The following is a 21,442-nucleotide window of genomic DNA, read 5'->3' as shown; positions in this document are numbered from 1 at the left end:
GTTTATCCCCACATATGAGGTATCAGCCTACTCAGGACAACTTGCACAATAACTTTTGGGGTCCAATTTCTCCTGGTACCCTTGGGAAAATAAAAAAATGCGGGCAAAAATATCATTTTTGTGGAAAAAAATGATTTTTTTATTTTTATTATATATATATATATATATATATATATATATATATATATATTTTTATAAACTTCTGTGAAGCACGTGGGGGTTCAAAGCGCTCACCACACATCTAGATAAGTTCCTTGAGGGGGTCTAGTTTCCAAAATGGGGTCACTTGTGGGGGGTTTCCACAGTTTATGCACATCAGGGGCTCTCCAAACGTGACATGACACACAGAGTCCATTCCATCAAAGTCTGCATTCCAAAACATCACTACTTTCCTTCTGAGCCCCGACGTGTGCCCATACAGTAGTTTTCTCCCACATATGGGGTATTAGCGTACTCAGGACAAATTGGGCAACAACTTTTGGTGTCCAACTTTTCCTATTACCCTTGGGAACATAAAATAATTGGGGACTAAAACATCATGTTTGTGGAAAAAATGATTTTTTTTATTTTCACGCCTGGGCATTATAAACTTCTGTGACGCACTTGGGGGTTCAAAGTGCTCACCACACATCTAGATAAGTTCCGTGGAGGGCCTAGTTTCCAAAATGGGGTCACTTGTGGGGTTTCCAAAGTTTAGGTACATCAGGGGCTCCCCAAACGTGACATGACACCTGCAGACCATTCCGTCAATGTCTGCCTTCCAAAACGTCACTACTTCCCTTCCGAGACCCGACGTGTGCCCATACAGTCATTTCCTCCCACATATGGGGTATCAGCATACTCAGGACAAATTGGACAACAACATTTGGGGTCAAATTTCTCCTTTTACCTTTGGGAAAATAAAAAAATTGGGGACTAAAAGATCATGTTTGTGGAAAAAATATGATTTTTTTTATTTTCACGCCCGGGTATTATAAACTTCTGTGAGCTCTGCCATGCGCCCAAACAGTGGTTTCCCCCACATATGGGGTATCAGCATACTCAGGACAAATTGCACAATAACTTTTGGGGTCCTGTTTCCCTTGGGAAAATAAAAATTGGGGATGAAAAGATCATTTTTAGGAAAAAATATGATTTTTTTAATTTTGCGGCTGTACGTTATAAACTTATGTGAAGCCCATGGGGGTTCAAAGTTCTCACCACACATCTTGATAAGTTCCTTGGGGGGTCTAGTTTCCAAAATGATGTCATCTGTATGGATTTCCACTGTTTAGGCACATCAGCGGCTCTCCAAATGCGATATGGACTCAAGCCAATTCTGCGTTGAAAAAGTCAAACGGCCCTCATTCTCTTCCAAGCTCTGCCATGCGCCCAAACAGTGGTTTACCCCCACATAACAGGTGTCAGCGTACTCAGGACAAATTGCACAATAACTTTTGGGGTCCTGTTTCCCTTGGGAAAATAACAATTGCAGGTGAAAAGATCATTTTTGTGGAAAAAATATGAATTTGTAATTTTACAGCTGTACGTTATAAACTTATGTTATGCCCACGGGGATTCGAAGTTCTCAACACACATCTAGATAAGTTCCTTGGGGGATCTAGTTTCCAAAATGGTGTCATTTGTGGTGGGTTTCCACTGTTTAGGCACATCAGGGGTTCTCCAAATGCGATATGGCGTCAAGCCAATTCTGATTTGAAAAAGTCAAACGGTGCTCATTCCCTTCCGAGCTCTGCCATGCGCCCAAACAGTGGTTTACCCCCCATATATGGGGTATTGGCTTACTCAGGACAAATTGCACAATAACGTTTGGGGTCCTGTTTCCCTTGGGAAATAAAAACTGGGGGTGAAAAGAGCATTTTTGTGGAGGAAAATGATTTTTAATTGTACGGCTGTACATTATAAACTTCTGTGAAGCCCTTGGGGGTTTAAAGTTTTCACCACATATCTAGATAAGTTCCATGGGGGGTCTAGTTTCCAAAATGGGGTCACTTGTGAGGGCTTTCCACTGTTTAGGCACATCAGGGGCTCTCCAAACATGACATGGCATCCAATCTCAATTCCAGCCAATTTTGCATTGAAAAAGTTAAACAGCACTCCTTCCCTTTCGAGCTCTGCCATGTGCTGAAACAGTGATTCCTCCCACATATCAGGTATCAGCGTACTCAGGACAAATTGCACAATAACTTTTGCAGTCCAATTTCTCTTGTTACCCTTGGTAAAATAAAAAAATTGGACCTGAAGTAATTTTTTTGTGAAAAAAAGTTAAATGTTCATTTTTTTAAACATTCAAAAAATTCCTGTGAAGCACCTGAAGGGTTAATAAACTTCTTGAATTTGGTTTTGAGTATCGTCAGAGGTGCAGTTTTTAGAATGGTATCACTTTTGGGTATTTTCTATCATATAGAACCCTCAAAGTGACTTCAAATGTGATGTGGTCTCTAAAAAAAAAAAATGGTGTTGTAAAAATGAGAAATCGCTGGTCAACTTTTAACCCTTATAACTTCCTAACAAAAAAAAAATTTGGTTCCAAAATTGTGCTGATGTAAAGTAAACTTGTGGTAAATGTTACTTATTAAGTTTTTTGTGTGCCATATCTCTGTGATTTAAGGGCATAAAAATTCTAATTTTGGAAAATTGCGAAATTTTCAAAATTTTTGCCAAATTTCCTTCTTTTTCACAAATAAACGCAAGTTATATGAATGAAATTTTACCACTATCATGAAGTACAATATGTCACGAGAAAACTTTGTTAGAACCACCAGGATCCATGGAAGCGTTTCAGAGTTATTACCTCATAAAGGGACAGTGGTCAGAATTCTAATAATTGGCCCTGTCATTAACGTACAAACCACCCTTGGGGGTAAAGGGGTTAAACACAGGTTATGCTGAATATTTTCCTGCAAAGTTATTTTTTAATCTGGCTCACCTCCCTCTAGTCTATAACATGGTGACTGCCGATTGGACTGCATTTTCATGGTGACAGGTTCCCTTTAACAAGACGGTGACAGACATATCTATCTTGTAAACTGTGCAGTCTCACAGGAGTCCAAGATGTAAGGGGATTCATCTCAACCTCCAAAGCAGCTTGTGTCACAGACATAAAAAGAGGGACATTAGAATGAGCTGTTGAAATGCAAAGGGAGCACATACTGTTCTTGAATAGGAGCCCTTTTCCGTCTGTGTCTGCATCTGCCCATGTAACAAGAGGTGCAATAGTGAGAGAGCATAGAGATAAAAATGGCAAAAAGGTAAGTGCATAATTTGTGAACTTAAAATCTGAAACAACTATAAAAATTTGTTTTCCCATTTACTTGAATGGAAGATAAATAGTAATACTCACAGCAGTGTATGGGGCTGTAATGTTCTGCCTGTACATTCTTTAGCTTTGGCTACTACGCATACAGATTACAGCTGATTGATTTTGATTCTGCATGTCAAATCTCCCTGATCTCTTATTAATGACCTTATCAATAGCTTTGTCCCACACAAGCCCTTGACTAACACGTGACATTCTTTGAATGATGGTGCAACAGGTAGCAACAGTTTTTTCTACATTGGCTCGACTCTTAAATGGCAGAAGCCATTTTTGCCACATCCTGATCCTTGCCTTGGCTTGTACTGTATTCATTCACATGGTAGTATTTTGGTCAGTATTTCACATCAGTATTTCTTAGCCAAAATGAGGAGTAGGTAAAAAATACAGAAGTGGTGATGGGTTTCTATAATACTTTTCCTCTGATTGTTCCCCTTTTGGTTTCGTCTTTCAAATACCGATATGAATTACTGACCAAAATACTGCCTTATGAATGTAGCCTTAAAACAGCATGAGTTTTTGTTATTACATTTGCTGATGCAATTGCTAAAATTACTCACAAAATACATTTACACACTATTGGTCAATGACAATTTGACAATTGCTGATTGTGCATCTACTGGATTTCCAGGGTTTATAACCTCTCATTGGGTGAATGAGAATTTAGTGTCTTCCGAAATAAAGTGGACTGAAAATGTGTTTGTGAGGCGTTGAAATCTGAGTTTGTGTTCCCCTTATTATAATGTATGAAACACAATGACCATAAATGTTAATTTATCCAAAAGCAAACATATTCCTGATATTAATAGAAAATAGGTAGACTGTAGCATCTGTACCTCACCGGGGTCCCCGCTCTCAGTCTGCTCCCCTCTGCCCAGCTCTGGTCTCTGACTCCTCTGCTGCTCCTGCTTCCTGGCGAGTGGCCAGCAGGTCTCCATGTATGACACTGAGGTCGCACGCGCACACGCTCCAGGTCTCTTAAAGATATAGCGTGCATTTTTCAAATGTGCTCCTAACCAATGTCGTGATAACTAGTGCTATTTCTGGCCCCTCTGCTATAGATGGGGAGCCACAGCAACAAGTGTTTCCTGCTGCTAATTTCCTGTTTAGTGTTCTGTAGTACCTGTGTTCTGTCGTGCACCGCTAGTGTCCTGCCAGTACCCAGCTAATACTGTTTGTCTTCTCAGACTGCCAGCGGCTCTCTATTCTGTACCCGGGACAGTACCAGTGCTGCCTGTGCAAGTTCAATTCCGCTCAGCTGTGTGTCACTCCGTTTCCCTGGACAACGTCAGTACTGCCTGTGCCAGCTTCATCCCGTGCTGTTGTCTCCCGCCTGTCAAGTTCAGTGCTTCCTGCTATCCCTGCCTGTTCACCTGTTCTGCTGGTCCAGCTTCCACGTGTCTGGGGTCTAACTGAAGGTAGCACCTGGGTCCCCTGAACACTCCAATCTGATTCTGTTCGAGGGGTCTTACTACTGATGTCTGGATTCACATAGTCACTCCCCCTTCTGAGTTCCGTGGTCCCGTGGGTTCCACAAAATAGCAATAAACGAATGTGCACTACAACATCTGTGCCTCCCCTTCCATTCGTTACATAGACTATATGATTAACCATTGCTCACACACATATTAAATTGTGGGACTAAAATTAATGGACTTCAGTGGAAATACCTGTTCTATTATGCAAAAAACATATCACAGATTAGTCGCTAGTGCATGAATATTAATGTTTCTGTTTTTCAACAGAAAAATAAATCATTCTGAAAGTATAAAGGTCATTATTAGCCTGTGTGAAAAGAAAAGGTCAATGTATTAACAGGACATTCTGATAACTTAATAAAAAAATATCTGTATATTTATCTATACATAGTAAACAATCATTAATACTGATTTAACAAAATGACACTAATAAAAATTACCAAAATTTAATAATGACCTCAACAATTGCTTTCTTGCGGTATCATTACATGCTATTCAGTATAGTCAAGTCATTGAAAAATTCCATCCATGAGTTAATAAGGTTGGATAAAGCCATAGGTCCATCAAATTCAACCTATAACCCTACTGTGTTGATCCAAAGTAAGGCAAAAACCTCAAGAAGAGCCATGCCAGTTGCTCAACATGAGGGAACAAATTCTTTACCAACTACAAATATGGAAATTGGAGAAAATTCCTTGATAAATGCCTCATCTACAAAAACATCTAACTATTAATAATGCAATTATTTAGAAATATGTCTGTCTCACTGCTATTCAGTAAAGAAACTCTATGAGGATGGCAAAGCCTCCTCTTTCTCTGAATATAGAGAATGCTCCCTTGACAGATATAGGAGTACAAGATATCATAAGAAAGATCTCTGTACTGTTCTGTACTGTACTGTTCACCACATCCCCACAGTCATTTCTACCTCCCATCCACACTCTATGACAACTTTCTGTAACCCTTCTAACCTTATACAGATCTGCCCAGCCCCCACTTCACCAGTCCCAAAAAACTTTCCTGCAAAAAAATTTCCTACATTACATCTTTTTATTACTAACAAATTTTCCTTCCTCGCCATCACCAAAACCTGGCTCACCCCCTCTGACAACGCCTCTCCAGGTGCACTTTCGCATGGTGGAATCCACCTTCCCCCCCCCCCAGCAGCAAGCATGGTGGAGGTGCATTCTGTGTGCATTTACTCCCCCTCCAACCTTCAACTGGCCATCATTTACCACCCCCATGGCCAGCCACCACCTTCTTCGACCACTTCACCACCTGGCTACTTCATTTCCTTTCCACTGACATCCCCACTATCATCATGGGTGACTTCAACATCACCATTGACACTTCTCTCTTAGCTGTCACTAAACTTCTAGCTCTCACTTCCTCCTTCAGCCTTGCTCAATGGTCTTCTGCAGCCACTCACAAAGATTGCCACACACTGGACCTCATCTTCACCCACCTCTGCTCCCTATCTTACCTCTGTAACTCACTTCTCCCTATTTATGACCACAACCTACTTACATTCTCTTCCCTCTCCTCTCTAAGTCCACAATCTCCAGCCCACAAACTTGCACACCCTCACAGAAATCTCAAGCACCTCGGTCCATACTCACTCTCTGAATCCCTTCTCCCTCTTACAGACATAAATTCCCTACACAATGTGGACGCTGCTGCCGCTTTATATAACACCACAATAGCTGCAGCTCTAGAATCGGTTGCCCCTCTCACACATACCAAAGCTTGCAAAATCAACAGACAACCCTGGCACACCAGCTTGACCAAAGAACTGAGATGGGCTTCCTGAGTTGCTGAGTGGAGATGGAAAAGATCCCACTCCAACAAGCACTTCATCACATTCAAACAGTCCCTCACTACTTTTAAGGCCACATTTACCACAGCAAAACAAATTTCCTTCTCATTTCTCATATCCTCCCTGTCTCATAATCCTAAACAGCTATTCAACTATTTCAATTCTCTCCTCCATCCCCCAGCACCTCCGCCCTATCCACTCATCTGAGCTGAAGACTTTGCCTCATTCCTCAAGCAGAAGATTGATAACATCAGAGAAAGCTTTGGCCTTCAACCTTCTCAATCCCTCTTCCTAACTACTCAGTCCTCCTCCTCCAAAACCAACTTCACCATTACAGAAGATCAACTTTCCTCTCTCCTCTCAAGATTGCATCTCACTACCTGTGCACTTGACCCTTTCCCATCACACTTCATCCCAAACCTCACCACAGTCTTCATCCCACCCTATCCCATTTCTTTAACATATCACTAACAACTGGTGTTTTCTCCTCATGCTTAAAACATGACTCAATCACACTCATCCTCAAAAAGCCCTGTCTTGACTCATCCTCTGTATTTATCTGTCGCCCCATATTATATCTCCCCTATGCTTCAAAACTACTGGAAAAACACATTCATTTTGAAATGTCCTCCCACCACTTTTCCTGCTCCTTCGACCACTTACAATCTGGTTTTTGACTGCATCACTCCACTGAAACTGCTCTGACTAAAGTCACTAATGACCTCCTAACCCCCAAAGCCAAGTGACACTACTCTGTCCTCCTCCTGGACCTGTCCTCTGCCTTTCACACAGTGGACCATTCCCTATTATTACAGACTCTCATCTTTCAGCAACATAGACTTGGCCCTAGCTTGAATCTCGTCATACCTAATAGACCAGACATTCAGCATCTTCCACTCACACACCACCTCCTCACCTCACTCCATCTGTCGGAGTGCCACAAGTTCAGTTCTAGAGCCTCTGCTCTTCTCCATTTACACCTTTGGCCTGGGACAACTAGAATCTCATGTCTTGCAGTATCACCTCTATGCTTATGACACACAGATCTACCTCTCTGGACCAGATTTCACCTCCCTACTAACAAAAATCACACAATGTCTGTTTGCTATTTCATCCTTTTCCACTAGATTTCTAAAACTTAATGTGGAGAAAACAGAATTCATCATCTATCCCCCATCTCATTTGACTCCCCCAATGGACCTATCCATAAAAGTAAGTGGGTGGCTGCTCACTCTTCCCAGTCCCACAATGTCGCTGCCTTGGAGTAATCCTTGACTCTGATCTCTCCTTCAAACCACATATCCAAGCCCTATCCACTTCCTGCTGACTTCAGCTCAAAAATATTTCCCGGATCCGTACATTCCTCAATCAAGAATCTGCAAAAACAGTAGTCCATGCACTCATCATCTCTCATCTTGACTACTGCAACCTCCTTATTTGTGGCCTCCCTTTTAACACTCTTGCACCAAAACTATGTATCTAAACTCTGCTGCCATACTTATCCACCTGTCCCCCCACTATTCCCTGGTCTCCCCCTCTGTAAATCCCTGCACTGGCTCCCCATTACCCAAAGACTCCAGTTCATAACCCTAACCATGATATAACCATGACATACAAAGCCATCCACAACCTGTCTCCTCCATACAACTGTGTAAGTTTGATCTCTCTTTAGCCTTTTTTCCAAACTGAATAGCCTAAAGTTTAAAAACCATTGTTGGTAGTACAGTCTACCCCTTTCATTAGTAACCATGATTGCTGTTTGCACCTGCTCTAGTTCAGTTATGTCCTTCTTAAGCACTGGAGCTCAAAATTGTACACAGTTTTCAAAGTGTAGCCACACAAGTGACTTGTATGGATGCCAGGGCTGGCTTTCAGGTGGTCTTAAACTCAGCAATTGCCTAGGGACCTGTTCCCCAAAAGGGCAGTTGCCCAAGCAAATTCACATTCTGGGACCCACTCTGGTAACTACTATTTGTAACTGTAACATAACAAAGAAAAAGGAGTACGCGGTGGCTACGAAAAGAATACTTTGTTGTATAAAAATATAAATGTTTATTGTACATACAAAACATATATAAAGAGTAATACATAATGGAATAACAATAGTGCACCAAGGAACATGCGGGCAAAATTGCAAGGGCCACCCCTCTGGGAACAAGATCCAATGAAGGCAAATACTCCGGTCAAATGGCCAGGAGAAAAGTTTATGTGAAAGGCTGATCAGAAAATCCCCATCATGGGTCGTAATAATAACGTAATATATCTCAAACAGCCAAAATAAACAAAGTGACAATTGAGCTTACCGGGATCAAAGTAGCCAGAGAGGGAGCCCCTGGGCCAGATGTCCACCCCCGACGCGCGTTTCGCAGGTGCCAAAGCCTGCTTTCTCAAGGGGATAGTAAATGGTGAGGAATAGGACCTTAAAATAGCTCATGTGATAGATCACGTGGTGTAAGAGAGCCAATGGCGGTGGTTTGTTGCGGCGCATGCGCGGTGTGCGCGCCAGGTCCTCAGCACAGCCCGGGCATCATGCCATCTCATGGACAGACGGGACAGGAATTATCCCGGTGTGCATGGAGGCATAGAGACGCCCTGCGGCCAGAGAGTACGGGCGCGCACCACCGCGGATGCGCACAACCACCATGGCTCTGCAAGATCTGTCACCATACAATTTGATAGTAAATGCAAGACAACCATACAGTACATAATATATATTGGGACAGATAAACCGCCCCAATAGTGGTATTGCAGATGAACGTCCAAAAAAGGACCCTGATCATAATATAGGGACAGAATAGATCATAAAGGCAAAGATAAATACAAATACAACCACCAACATGAAGAAAAGACAATAAGAATATAGTACAAAGTGATATAAAGCTCAATATACATAGGTCGAGCTGCAGAAAAAGATAGGGAACAAATCATCGCGGTATGTCCATCTGTTAAGTATTTTTCCAGATTTCTGCAGCCATTTCGAGTATAGGGGTTCTGAGTATATCACAGAAAAGAAGAGGAAGGATCCTATAATCACACAAAAATTAGAAAAGTGAAAGATTAAAAACAATAAAAACAAAAAAATAATAAAAACAAGGACATATGGCAATGATAGAACCAACAAGATGGACGTGAGCCAATAATACAGGAACTAGATCTCATAGGAAAGGTGCGAAACTAAGATGTTCATTTAAGCCTTTAGGGGCCATGGTATCCAATAGAACAATCCAACGAGTCTCCATCTGGGCCAAGATCTTTTTATAGTTACCCCCTCTAATCCCCAGATGGAGAATGTCAATGCCACGTATTCTGAGAGACCCAGCATCGCAATTGTGGTGGGTTTTAAAGTGGCGAGGGATTGTTTTAAGTTCTGAGGGATCCGAAACTGCTCTTGCAGCGCCAATATCACGAACATGTTCGCGTACTCGTACCCGTAGCTCCCTTGTTGTCAAACCAACGTATATTCTGGGGCAGCCACAAGTGGCATAATAAACCACATTGGTGCTGCCACAGGACACCCGCTGGCGGATGTCAAAAGTACGTATGCCATCTGAAGCGGTAAAAGTGGTACTGCGTTGGACATTGGCGCATGCAAGGCAATGGCCACAAGGAAAGAAACCCGGAGTCGGACCACGAGAGCCAAAAACATTATGGATTGCCGGAACATAATGGCTTTTAACCAATAAATCACCCAGATTCTTAGAGCGTCGAGACGTCATAGCAGGGAGGTCACTCAAAATGGACTCAAGGACCGGATCAGCTTTTAAAACATCCCAATGTTTAATGAGAATCTGACGCATGTTTGTCCATTGGTGGTTATAGGTAGTGATGAACCGAATAGGAGCGTCAGATCCAACCTTATCTGGGCCTTTCTTGGAGTGTAGTAAGGTATTACGTGGAGTTCTCCTCGCCCGATCATAACCTTGTTTGATGGATCTGCCACTGTAACCTCGGGCCCGAAAACGTTGTTTAAGGTCAGCAGCCTGGGTCTCAAAGAGGGTATCAGAGGAGCAGATGCGTCTCACTCTTAAGAACTGTCCGATCGGGACAGCCCTAATGGTGGCCGGATGATGTGCAGATTCCGCATGAATCAAAGAGTTAACCGAGGTGGGCTTGCTGAACACATCTGTCCTGACCCGACGTACGTGGTCAACCTCCAAGGATATGTCCAGGAAGTCCACTCTAGTTTTACTATGATGGTAAGTTAACCGAATATTATGGGAATTATGGTTAAGTTGATCCATGAAGTCCCCGAGCTGCTGCACCGTCCCGTCCCACAACATCAGGGCGTCTCTATGCCTCCATGCACACCGGGATAATTCCTGTCCCGTCTGTCCATGAGATGGCATGATGCCCGGGCTGTGCTGAGGACCTGGCGCGCACACCGCGCATGCGCCGCAACAAACCACCGCCATTGGCTCTCTTACACCACGTGATCTATCACATGAGCTATTTTAAGGTCCTATTCCTCACCATTTACTATCCCCTTGAGAAAGCAGGCTTTGGCACCTGCGAAACGCGCGTCGGGGGTGGACATCTGGCCCAGGGGCTCCCTCTCTGGCTACTTTGATCCCGGTAAGCTCAATTGTCACTTTGTTTATTTTGGCTGTTTGAGATATATTACGTTATTATTACGACCCATGATGGGGATTTTCTGATCAGCCTTTCACATAAACTTTTCTCCTGGCCATTTGACCGGAGTATTTGCCTTCATTGGATCTTGTTCCCAGAGGGGTGGCCCTTGCAATTTTGCCCGCATGTTCCTTGGTGCACTATTGTTATTCCATTATGTATTACTCTTTATATATATTTTGTATGTACAATAAACATTTATATTTTTATACAACAAAGTATTCTTTTCATAGCCACCGCGTACTCCTTTTTCTTTGTTATGTCATAGTCTATCGGAGTTGGTGAATTTGCTTGCTGGGAGGCTCACCAGGTGGTGATGTCATCCCGTGCATTCTTATGCACACTGCCCTTGTTTCTATTTGTAACTGTAGCAGGTAAATCTAGTCCCCTTGCTCTACTATTCTCCATTCTGTAGCGGTCCTGCTGCTGGGTTGTTCCCCTTCTATGGCCCCCTCCACATCTCCTGGTGTACTGGCCTGTCTCCTGGTAGCGCCTCCAGCCTCTGGACACTACACTGACAGACAAAGCAAACCTTCTTGCCACAGCTCGCATTGATGTGCCATCCTGGATGAGCTGCACTACCTGAGCCACTTGTGTCGGTTGTAGAGTCCATCTCATGCTACTACAAGTGTGAAAGCACAACCAACATTCAAAAATGACAAAAACATCAGCCAGAATGCAATGGTACTGAGATGTGGTCTGTGGTCCTCACCTGGAGAACCACTCCTTTATTGAGGGTGTCTTGATAATTGCCAATAATTTCGATCTGTTGTCTATTCCATTTGCACAACAGCATGTGAAAATGATAGACAAACAGTTTGATTTCACAGAAGTTTGATTTACTTGGAGTTATATTCTGTTAAGTGTTCCCTTTATTTTTTTGAGCAGTATATATATATATATATATATATATATATTATCTGAGATACAAAGGAAATGTGCCATCTTTAACTTTAGGTCTTCTAGAGATAATTTCAACTTCAACCTGCTTAACTATTCACAATAACATAGTGCGACCCATAGGAAATAGCAATCCTAAAAGTCAATATCGACCCTTGGGCCATGGCATATGACTTAGCATTTCAGCTTTTGGTTTTTATCCTATCAAGTTGCAATATATATTTTTTTCTTTATTATTCATGTAAAAATTCTGTTTGTCATAGCTGGATAGCTTCCTCTCAATTTGTGAACATGCCCTGCTATTACATGCTTTGTTCAAGTCATTTTTTAATATTGTTTACCCTGAAATAACCCAGCTCTTCTACACTGCACTATAGGAATAACACCTTTTAGGTTGCACTTCCACTGTATTGCTGGACAGTACATTGCTCTTTAATAGTTTATTACTATTCAGCTGTATCTAATAATATGACATAATTTCTAACAATGTTTCCCTTTATCTATTGATGTTAGTACATTTTATTTACTTTCCTTTTATTTATTTCCTAATTCTTTATATTTTTAGCATATTTATGTTTCCAACATGTGAGGTACATGCATTCAAAAAGTATTCATACCCTGTGAACTTTTCCATATATTTTCACATTACACCCACAAACTTACAGTTGAAACCAGAAGTTTACATACACTATATAAAAAGACACATATGCATGTTTTTCTCAATATCTGACATGAAATCAGAATAAACCTTTCCAGCTTTAGGTCAGTTAGGATTACCATAATTATTAATATTTGCCAAATACCAGAATAATGAGAGAACATTTTAAGGAATTTTATTACTTACTGCAAAGTCAAAAGTTTACATATACTAAGATTATTATGCCTTTAAACAATTCTGGACTGTCTATATGATTATGTCATGTGTTTGGAAGCTTCAGATTTTTTGACAACATCTAAGTTCATTAGAGAAACACCAGTGGATGTATTTTAATCAACATGGGCTTGAAAGGCCAGGAAGGAGCCATTATTCCAAAGAAACATAAAAAAGCAATGTTTGCAAATGCACACAGGAGCAAAGACCTTCATTTTAATACTGAAGCAACATCTCAAGACATAAGTTAAAGCTTGGGAGGAAATGTGTCTTCTAAATGAACAATGACCCGAAGCATACTGCCAAAATGGTAACAAAGTGGCTTAAGGATAACAAAGTCAATGTTTTGGAGCGGCCATCACAAAGCCCTGATCTCAATCCTATTTAAAATTTATGGACAAAGCTGAAAAACAAATGCAAGCAAGGTGACCTACAAACCTGGATCAGTTAAACTAGTTGTCACAGTCACGTGTGTCTGGACGCAGCAAGTACCGCAAGGCGAACCCATATGACACACGTGACCCTGGATACACTGCCTCCAGTGGGGCGAATTTAAATAATAACACGTGCAGCTGGATACATCGCCTGCAACTGGTGAATTTAGATATTACACGTATATATAAAGTAGTCTGGAAACCCCGCCTCCAGTAAGGCGAATTTAAATAATAAAGGGGAACCTGGGTAACATTAACAATGGTGGGCCCTGCAATAGGGAAGTGGAGACCTCCTGAGCTCCCCTGAGCCAGTGTCCCTGCACTCCTAACGTTCCCTATGCCGGTTCCACACCGGGCGCGCAACAGGAACCTAAAAACCCTAGCTCGTCCTGACCTAAACCCTCACTAGGGAATTGGTCGGTGCAGAAACTATTCCCACCACTGCACTAAAACACACATGAGGAAAAATGACAATACAGGGGAAACACCACTTAGCTTTGCTCTGTTGCGTACGCTCCAAGCAACAGAGCCCACCACCTGTGTGCATCTTCTCCTCCACCCAGATCCATCACCATAACTGGATCCTTCACCATATTGCAGCCTTGGAGCAGAGTCCACCACCAATTGCAGAGGTCCAGTAACAGAGTCCCAAAGATGAGTTCAGCTCCTGCCCAAAAAGTCAAGCATGCTTGAGTCCAGCTCTCAGCAACCAAGTCCCGCATGCTGACTGCAACTCTTTCCATAGTCGTCACTCCACCAAGCCATGCAAGCACTTCCTGCCAACACCATAAACTATGACTCCACCACGCCATGCCAGCCCTTCTTGCAGACCACCTAGCTGCCACTCATCCCCTCTGGCTGGGCTGCGCAGGACTCATGTTCAGCTCCTCCTTTCACCCAGGCTTCCTTGTGAATGACTAACACACAATATCACCAACAGTGATTAAACCCACCTGGCTCCCTTTTATAGAGTCTAACACCTGATTTATAATTAAGTGCACATTAAACCAAAGAAACTAAAGTGCACTACCGCTCACCACCACTGGGGCAACTTAGAATGAACAACACCACGTGTAATAATTCTAATGGCCACCGGGGGCAATCAACCCACTTTGGCACCAAGCCAAAGGAAAAAAGTTCACTTTGTCCATTTAACTTGTCAGATCCAGCCTGGATCATGACACTAGTTTTGTCAGGAAAAATGGGCCCAAATTCTAGCCAACTATTGTGAAAAGCTTGTGGAAGGATATCCCAAATGTTTGACCCAAGTCATTCAGTTTAAGGGCAATGGTATCAAATATTAATGAAATGTATGTAAACTTTTGACTTTGCAGAAAGTAATAAAAATGCCCTAAAACATTCTCTCTCACTCTCATATTATTCTGGCAAATATTAATAATTATGGTAATCCTAATTGACCTAAAACAGGAAAGTTTTATGCTGATTTCACTTCAGATATTGAGGAAAACATGCATGTGTTTGTATAGTGTACGTAAAGTTCTAGTTTCAATTGTAAGTGGATTATGTTTGAATTTTATGTGATATACCAACACAAAGTAGCAAGTAGTTGTGAAGTGTAAAGGAAAAGATTCATGATTTTCAAATTATTTAAAAAGTATAAATTGGAAAATTGTGACATGCATTTGTATTCATCCCAGTCAATACTGTGTAGGACCACTTTTCACTGCAATTACTGCTGAAAGTCTTTTGGAGCTTTACAGATCTAGAGGCTCAGTTAGATTAGATGGAGAGTGTCTGTAAACAGCAATTTTCAAGTCTTGCCACTGATTCTCAATCAAATTTAGGTCTAGACTTTGACTGAGTTATTCACACACATTAATATGCTTTGATCTAAACTATTCCATGGTAGCTCTAGCACTAAGTTTAAGATTGTTGTCCTTCCAGAAGGTGAATCTGCTCTCCAGTCTAAAGTCTTTTGCAGCCTCTAACAAATTTTCCTCTAGGAGTGTGCTGTTTTTTCTCCTTCAGTCGTCTCACCAACTCTGACTTTCCTCCCTGACCCTGCTGAAGTAAAGCATCCCCTCAACATTATGCTGCTGCCACCATGTTTGACGAAAGGGATGATGTGCATTGTTAGTTTCCCACCACGCTTAATATTGTGCATTTAGTCCAAAAGTTCTAATTTATTCTCATCTGACCAGAGCACATTCTTCCACATGCAAACTACAAATGGGACATCTTATGGCTTGCTTTCAAAAATGGCTTTCTTGCCATTCTTCCATAAATGCCAGATTTGTAGTGTACAAGTAATAGAGAAACTGACTGCACATCTAGAACTAGTCTGAATAGGTGCATACCAAAAGGTAACTTACATATTAAATAGAAAATGGTAGCACACCAAATATGAAATATGTGAAATACGAATAGCAAAATGGCTTTAGTAATACATTTCATAATGGCTTTTGTAAGGCATATCAAATATGAAATAAGTGAAACATGAATAGCATAATGGCTTTTGTAATCTAGAAAAACATATGAGATACTTAGCACAAAATTTGGCCAAAAGATGTGAGCCCATTCACCAACGACAAGGTGATCTCAGATTGAATGGGTCCCTATACTGACTGCCTAGTGTGAACTGACCTCTGGCTAGTAACATGATAAAGCCTGTATATATAGGATGATAGGAACCAAAACATGTGATTGAATGCGATTAAAATCACCACTTGATGAAGGGCGGAGTGCTCAGTCAGAAAAACAGTATACAAGTAATAGAAAAACTGACGGCACATCTAGGACTAGTCTGAATAGGTGCATACCAAAAGGTAACTTACATATTAAATAGAAAATGGTAGCACACCAAATATGAAATATGTGAAATACGAATAGCAAAATGGCTTTAGTAATACATTTCATAATGGCTTTTGTAAGGCATATCAAATATGAAATAAGTGAAACATGAATAGCATAATGGCTTTTGTAATCTAGAAAAACATATGAGATACTTAGCACAAAATTTGGCCAAAAGATGTGAGCCCATTCACCAACGACAAGGTGATCTCAGATTGAATGGGTCCCTATACTGACTGCCTAGTGTGAACTGACCTCTGGCTAGTAACATGATAAAGCCTGTATATATAGTATATATATATATATATATATATATATATATACACACTTGTATACTGTTTTTCTGACTGAGCACTCCGCCCTTCATCAAGTGGTGATTTTAATCGCATTCAATCACATGTTTTGGTTCCTATCGTCCTATATATACAGGCTTTATCATGTTACTAGCCAGAGGTCAGTTCACACTAGGCAGTCAGTATAGGGACCCATTCAATCTGAGATCACCTTGTCGTTGGTGAATGGGCTCACATCTTTTGGCCAAATTTTGTGCTAAGTATCTCATATGTTTTTCTAGATTACAAAAGCCATTATGCTATTCATGTTTCACTTATTTCATATTTGATATGCCTTACAAAAGCCATTATGAAATGTATTACTAAAGCCATTTTGCTATTCTTATTTCACATATTTCATATTTGGTGTGCTACCATTTTCTATTTAATAGATTTGTAGTGTATACTGTATGGTTTGCAATTCAACTCACCGGTGCAGTTTCCCGGATGATGGGTTCAGAAGACAGCCTCAGGCTCCTAGAAACACGGGGTGAGCAGTACTGAAGAGAGATTGCTTCAGGCCAGATAGGACCTGAAGCACCTGACTGCTGGGAGGCGTGGCCTAAGCTCCGGAGAGCTAGGAGCTGAAGGAAAACTCCTAGAAAGGTAACTATGGGACAAATTTACCCAGGGGCATAGACAGGGACGTAAACCAGATCAGGCTGGGGTCAAAGCACGAGATGCCACGACAGTACCAAAGGATTAGAACGGATAGTCTGGGCCAGACAGAGGTCAATACCAAACGGACAGAGAAGGTACAGAAACAGAATAAAATCCAGAATTTTCTTTATTTGTTTCATTAAAATACAAGCATGGCTGCTATGGTCATCATTGCGGTTTTTACCCTGACATGGGATAGCCGCACAGAGAGTGCCCAGGAGGTTCTGTACACGTTTTGAGCGGTATACGCTGTTAGACTCTGAGTCTAAGAGCCATGCTTGTATTTTAATGAGACAAATAAAGAAAATTTTGGATTTTATTCCTTGAGCTGGACTTTCCTTTTTTCTATGAAGTATTTCAAGATGTCCAAGTGGAGACGTGTCCTTGCTCGGATTTTGCTGCAGCATCAATGAGGGGTGAGCTGAACTAAATCTCCTCTTTTCACTGTACAGAAACAGAATCCAACAAGCAGTATCCAGAGACCAGACTGAGTCAAGAACCAAGGTATCAGGCAAACCAGCACACGCCACAAAACACACTCAGGGGTCAACACACATCTAAGGCCAAAAGTTTCACTGACAAAGGAAATTCCCAAATGGAGGCCATAAAAAGTCCATCCAGAGTCAGAGTGAGGCTACAGGAATTAATCCTAGAATAACCGAGCTAGACAAACCATGACATATACAACTAATAGTTATCCCGTAAACAGATTGCATGAGATGTGGATCTCTTCAGCTCCTCTGGAATGACCATACACATCTTGCCTGCTTCTCTAATTAATGCTCTGCTTGATTGAGATGTCAGTCTCAGTGGATGGCCATTTTTTGGTAGGTTAGCAGTTGTGCCATACTCCTATTTTTGGATGATCGATTGAACAGTGCTCCATGATATGTTCAGGACTTGGGCTAATTTTTTTATAAGTTAAAATTGCTTTACTATTCTCCACATCTTTATCCCTGATCTGCGTGTTACATGGTTTTCATGATGCTGCTTGATCCCTTAAGTTCTCAAGCAAACTTCTGAGGCCTTCACAAAACAGCTGTAGTCATACTGAAAATAAAGTGACTTTTTAAGTGACTTCTGGAGGCAATTGGTCACTCAGGATTTTTTAGGGGTATCGGACTACAGGGGGCCGAATACAAGCCCCTCGTACAAATGCACATCACCATTTTCAGATTTGTTTTTTTTAAATAATTAGGAAACCATGTACCAGTTTCACATTTCAGAAATACGTGCTACTTTGTGTTGGTATATCACATAAAATCATTTAAGTTTATGGGTGTAACATGAAAAAATCTGAAAGTTCACAGGGTAGGAATACTTTTTTACTTCTATATGCAGGGTAAAGGAAAGTAACAAAAAAAAATAAGTAAGTTATATACGGTACATAATTTAAATAAACAATAATTTTACAACTTTCTATAATTAGTATCATAACTATGTTAGCTAGCCACATTACAGTCAAACTGTGATGAAATTAAAATGTTGCAAGGTGTCACTCATGTCATTTAGTGGGTATGAACTCTTTGAGTGCAAACAATAAATATCTTACTCTAAGTAAGAAGAGTCTATCCATGTACGCCAAACTTCATTATAATGTCAATGTTTCTGTTTAATGGTCCATCTAATTTTCTCAAATGAGCTAATAGTAATCGTTTCCATAACCCAAGAAATTACTCTTCTCTCTCCTATAATTAGGAGACTCAAGTTGTAGTAATTATAGACTAATTTACTAAACCTATTTACTAAATAAGGATACAAAATGACACTCAAAAGGAACAAGACAATAAATACTACCTGAGTCATCAACTGGGAAGAATTTGGATTTTCATCCAAACAGGAAGCAAAAGACAATGCTATGTGAGTCTTGTACATAATCCACCTTACAGAGAATGATATAATCCTGAGTGCATAGATAACTATTGATGCTGAAAAAATATATGACCGAGTTGTATAGAGATAAGTGAATGGATTCAAAGCAAATCAAACTCAATTTCACAAAAATCTGCCTGGCCCTTACCCAGGGGTGGATTAAGGGTAGCCAGGGCCCGGGGCAGTTCAGACTCTGTGGGCCCCCCTCGTCACGTGACGGGGGTCACGAATCGTAGAGCCACACTCTACATAGAGAATAATGGGGCCTCCAGCACCGACCTCCACCCGTAGAGCCACACTCTACATAGAGAATAACGGGGCCTCCAGCACCGACCTCCAACCGCAGAGCCGCACTCCACATAGAGAATAATGGAGCCTCCAGCACCGACCTCCACCCGCAGAGCCACACTCCACATAGAGAATAATGGAGCCTCCAGCACCTACCTCCACCCGCAGAGCCACACTCCACATAGAGAATAATGGGGCCTCCAGCACCGACCTCCACCCGCAGAGCCGCACTCCACATAGAGAATAATGGAGCCTCCAGCACCGACCTCCACCCGCAGAGCCGCACTCCACATAGAGAATAATGGAACCTCCAGCACTGACCTCCACCCGCAGAGCCGCACTCCACATAGAGAATAATGGAGCCTCCAGCACCGACCTCCACCCGCAGAGCCGCACTCCACATAGAGAATAATGGGGCCTCCAGCACCGACCTCCACCCGCAGAGCCGCACTCCACATAGAGAATAATGGGGCCTCCAGCACCGACCTCCACCCGCAGAGCCGCACTCCACATAGAGAATAATGGGGCCTCCAGCACCGACCTCCACCCGCAGAGCCGCACTCTACATAGAGAATAATGGGGCCTCCAGCACCGACCTCCACCCACAGAGCCGCACTCCACATAGAGAATAATGGAGCGTCCAGCACCTACCTCCACATGCAGAGCCACACTCCACATAGAGAATAATGGAGCCTCCAGCACCGACCTCCACCCGCAGAGCCGCACTCCACATAGAGAATAATGGAGCCTCCAGCACCGACCTCCATCCGCAGAGCCCCACTCCACATAGAGAATAATGGGGCCTCCAGCACCGACCTCCACCCGCAGAGCCGCACTCCACATAGAGAATAATGGGGCCTCCAGCACCGACCTCCACCCGCAGAGCCGCACTCCACATAGAGAATAATGGGGCCTCCAGCACCGACCTCCACCCACAGAGCCGCACTCCACATAGAGAATAATGGAGCGTCCAGCACCTACCTCCACATGCAGAGCCACACTCCACATAGAGAATAATGGGGCCTCCAGCACCGACCTCCACCCGCAGAGCCGCACTCCACATAGAGAATAATGGAGCCTCCAGCACCGGCCTCCACCCGTAGAGCCGCACTCCACATAGAGAATAATGGGGCCTCCAGCACCGACCTCCACCCGCAGAGCCGCACTCCACATAGAGAATAATGGAGCCTCCAGCACCGACCTCCACCCGCAGAGCCGCACTCCACATAGAGAATAATGGGGCCTCCAGCACCGACCTCCACCCGCAGAGCCGCACTCCACATAGAGAATAATGGGGCCTCCAGCACCGACCTCCACCCGCAGAGCCGCACTCCACATAGAGAATAATGGAGCCTCCAGCACCGGCCTCCACCCGCAGAGCTGCACTCCACATAGAGAATAATGGAGCCTCCAGCACCGGCCTCCACCCGCAGAGCCGCACTCCACATAGAGAATAATGGGGCCTCCAGCACCGACCTCCACCCGCAGAGCCGCACTCCACATAGAGAATAATGGGGCCTCCAGCACCGACCTCCACCCGCAGAGCCGCACTCCACATAGAGAATAATGGAGCCTCCAGCACCGACCTCCACCCGCAGAGCCGCACTCCACATAGAGAATAATGGGGCCTCCAGCACCGACCTCCACCCGCAGAGCCGCACTCCACATAGAGAATAATGGAGCCTCCAGCACCGACCTCCACCCGCAGAGCCACACTCCACATAGAGAATAATGGAGCCTCCAGCACCGACCTCCACCCGCAGAGCCGCACTCCACATAGAGAATAATGGAGCCTCCAGCACCGTCCTTCACCCGCAGAGCCGCACTCTACATAGAGAATAATGGGGCCTCCAGCACCGACCTCCACCCGCAGAGCCGCACTCCACATAGAGAATAATGGAGCCTCCAGCACCTACCTCCACATGCAGAGCCACACTCCACATAGAGAATAATGGAGCCTCCAGCACCGACCTCCACCCGCAGAGCCACACTCCACATAGAGAATAATGGGGCCTCCAGCACCGACCTCCACCCG

Source organism: Dendrobates tinctorius, unplaced genomic scaffold, assembly GCF_039654945.1.
Source record: "Dendrobates tinctorius isolate UK_male_01 unplaced genomic scaffold, ASM3965494v1 ptg000064l, whole genome shotgun sequence".
Classification (NCBI taxonomy): Eukaryota; Metazoa; Chordata; class Amphibia; order Anura; family Dendrobatidae; genus Dendrobates; species Dendrobates tinctorius.
This window is presented reverse-complemented; position numbering follows the sequence as displayed.